Raw genomic sequence first — 3,621 nt, forward strand, 5'->3', positions numbered from 1 at the left:
CCCTACACCCTGCCCCCCACCCCCAGGCCCAAAACACAGCGCCTGAGCCTCTGAGAAGAGCCCAAGAATGCAGGGATGAGGCCGGTGAATTTGAGTCCCTGTTTATTCTCAGAGCCTCTCCACACTCATCTGGAAAATGAAATAGCAAACCTTCCCCCCACAAGGTTTTGTGCGAACAAAACACTCTGATTGCAGTATCTAAAATAATCTCTCTCCAGGTTAATCTCTACCCCAGGATTGTTATTCCCTTCACAGCATCTATAACAATCTGAAGTACGGAAATATACATCACTGTCTCACGCACACCTCCTCGCATACCGCTCTCAGGTCCTCAAGGGCAGCTTTGTTCCCAGGGAGAAGGTGCAAGGTTTAGCTGCATGAGCTCCAGAACTGAACCTGCTGAATTCAAGTCCAGCTCCAGCTGTGTGACCTAGCTGTGTGACCTAGCTGTGTGACCTAGCATAACATAGTCAACCTCTCTGGGCCTCACATTTCGACGTCTGTAAAGTGGGAGTAACAGTACTTGCCTTCAGGGTTGTTGTGAGACTTAAATAATATATCAAACCTAAGGAGCTCCCTCCCATTGCTCAGATGAGGAGCTGAGGCCAAGAAAGGCTTTCCAGGAAATTCCCCCGCCCCTGCCGGACTGGGGCAGTCAGGACCCACTCAGGTCCTCTTTCAGCCTCAGCACCTCCCCACTCGGGCGGACACAGCAGCTGGCTCTGGAGGTGTTTAATAAACAAACACAACAGGGCTCTGCTCGAGCTGCCCCTCGCCCGCCAAAGCCTGGAGTCAAATCTGCTTCTGATGTGCTGGGACCGCCTAGGAGCGGGCTCTGTGATGGCGAGGTCGAGGTCGAGGCATCTGCCACCAGCCTGGGGCTGTCGGGAGGGAGCCAGAGCCAGCGAGGAGCAGCCAAGCAGGGTGTGAAAGGGCTTTGCCCCTCTGTGCCAGGGCCAGCTGTCTCTCCAGCACAGGAGGGGTGGGAGGAAGGGCTCAGATGCCACGCATCGACCACCACCTACATGTTGGACCCCCGTCTCAGTGAAGCAGGAGCTGTCAGCCCCACACGGGAAACAGTAGAAGCCAACCCCAGGGTTCAGACAAAGGGGCGGAAGCCTGAGCCAGAGCCTTGTACCAGAACAGAGAGGAAAGTTCTAGATGGTTGGAGCAAAATGTGGAACCCAAAGGCTCCCTCTAACCAAAACCAACAGATCAGCTCAAATCACATAAGGTCAAGATAGGATTAAATCTTCAGAAGCCCTAAAAAAAATGAGAGGAGTGTACTAACCATTCCCCTCTCCCACTATAAAATTCAAAATAAGATTTGATTTTTGGAAATGACACCAAATCTACAGGAATTACAAAGGCAACATGCATAGTGGCTAGGGTCATGGGGTCTGGCACGGGCTGTCTGGGTTAAAGCCTGACCTCAGGCAAGTTATCTGAATTCTCTTTACCTCAGTTTCCTCTTGTTGAGGTAGAAGGGACAACCACTTCTTCAAGTCATCTTGAGGATTAAGGGAATAATAGGAAATACTTAGAACAAATCTGTCACAGAGGGACACCCCTTCAAAGACCATTATTAAAACTAGGGATGTACTGTATGGTGACTAACATAATAAAAAATTATTAATAAATAAATAAATACCATTATTATTATGTTTTTTGAAATTAAAATATCTGCCTTCCTGGTTTTTAGATTATAAAATTCTAGATGGGGTTGGGACGCCTGGGTGGCTCATTCATTAAGCATCTGCCTTTGGCTCAGGTCATGGTCCCAGGGTCCTGGGATCGAGAACCGCGTCAGGCTCCTTACTTAGCAGGGAGCCTGTTCTCCCTCTGCCTGCTGCTCCCCTGGTCATGCTTTCTCTCTCTCTGTGCCAAATAAATAAATAAAACCTTTTCAAAAAACAAAAATTCTGGATCCCATCTAGAATGGCTGCCCACGGTGCTCAGGTCGGCCCACAGAGGAATCACCCCTGGCAGCATCCCATGATGCTCGGGACCAGCAGCTGGCCTGGTGCCAGGACCGGGGCTGCAGGGAGCTGGGGTGTAGGGGGCATCGGCAGGTCCCCTGGGGCCCAGGGTCAGTGTCCAGGTGCTGATCAGAAGCAAGGAGCAGCAGGAGCAAATCTGTTCCTAGACAAGCTCCAGGGCCAGGCAGGGGGTCCAGTGGGGGTCCGTTTGCCAGAACAGAGCCCAGGAGCACCAAAAAAGGGGATAGGAATCCAAGTGGCCCAAGGGTGCTCGGCTGCAATCCCTCCTGGCTGGGAGCAGGGCTGGCCCAGGCCAGTGGGGTGGGGCGAGCCACAGCTGTAAGGGAGAGAAGCAGGACCACAGCCAGAGAAAGAGCCTCTCTTCACTGCCTTCCCCCGGGTCCTCTTCAGAGCAGCCAATAAAACACAGGGGACTTAGCTCTGTCTTGAAGTGCAGAGAAAATCAGATTTTTATAGTCACTCTTGGATTGGTATTGTAATTAAGCACTCAAAAGGAGAGATATCTGCTGAGAACAGCTTCTGGGTTGCCTGCCCAGCCGGCTCTGTCTCTAAACACTGCTGTTTGCCGCCTGCCGCCAGGCTGCAGCTGGGGGCTTCCGGTGGCCACGTGGGTCTCCAGCAGCCATGCCCTCCATGCCTCCAGCCACAAGTTGGTGTTAGAGAGCTGGGGGGCCCTGCCAGGGCCATTGAGAGTCATTCTTCAAGAACTGGGATTTGGAGCCAAGGGACATTCAGCTCCTTCCAAGGCATTTGGCATTGCTTCATGTAACCCCCAGAGCTGCGGGAACTGAGATTTCTGCCATGGGGACCCGAGAAACAGAGGAAGCTGGTCTGCAGAGAAGGAAAAAGGCAAGACAAAGATGGGAGGATATGCAGTGAGGAGCAGAGACCAAGACAGATGCTGGTGGAACGCTCTCTGGCAGTTCTGGTCCTTTCCCGAGGACCAGTTGCCTCCTTCCAGGAGGCATTCAACATCCTTAGAGCAAATCTCCCTTTACGACTGAGCTACTTTGAGTTGGTTTCTAGTCCTTCAACCAAGACACGATTATGTTTTCTACTGTCTCTGACACCATGAATCCCAAATTCCATCATTAATTCACTAACAATGTGCATCAGGTATACACGCACCCCCTTTGCAGAACAAAATGTGAAGAAGGGGAGGGGAAAGTATGCCTTATGCAATCCAAATTAATTCCTCTGCCCCGTGTGGCCCAGGCTTGCCTTGGCTCTACATTCAAAGCCACAGTCTGGCGGCCAAAGGCAATTAAAAAGGAATTCCAATCTTTACTTGAATCTCTCAAAGCATTGTAAACGTGACCCAGTTCAAACCCTGCAGACTCTTAAAAACCCCTTTCCTCTCTTCTCTGCCTTTCTCCAGAGCTTCACATCCTCCAAACCTTAAAATTCTTACCCTTGTACCCCCGCTCTGTCAGCTCTCCTGCCTCGCCCCTCCACCTCTTCCTCAGTAACTCATTACAGAAGGGTTTGAGGCTCCCCTTTGTCCCTTACCTCTATTTGCCACGACAAAAGGGAGCTTTGAAGCCACTGAAACATCTGGTTCTTCTGCTGCTCCTCTGTCCTGTCTCTCTGCTTGCCCCTCCCCGGGTTGCGGAGGGGGGTG

Source organism: Ailuropoda melanoleuca, chromosome 2, assembly GCF_002007445.2.
Source record: "Ailuropoda melanoleuca isolate Jingjing chromosome 2, ASM200744v2, whole genome shotgun sequence".
Taxonomy (NCBI): Eukaryota; Metazoa; Chordata; class Mammalia; order Carnivora; family Ursidae; genus Ailuropoda; species Ailuropoda melanoleuca.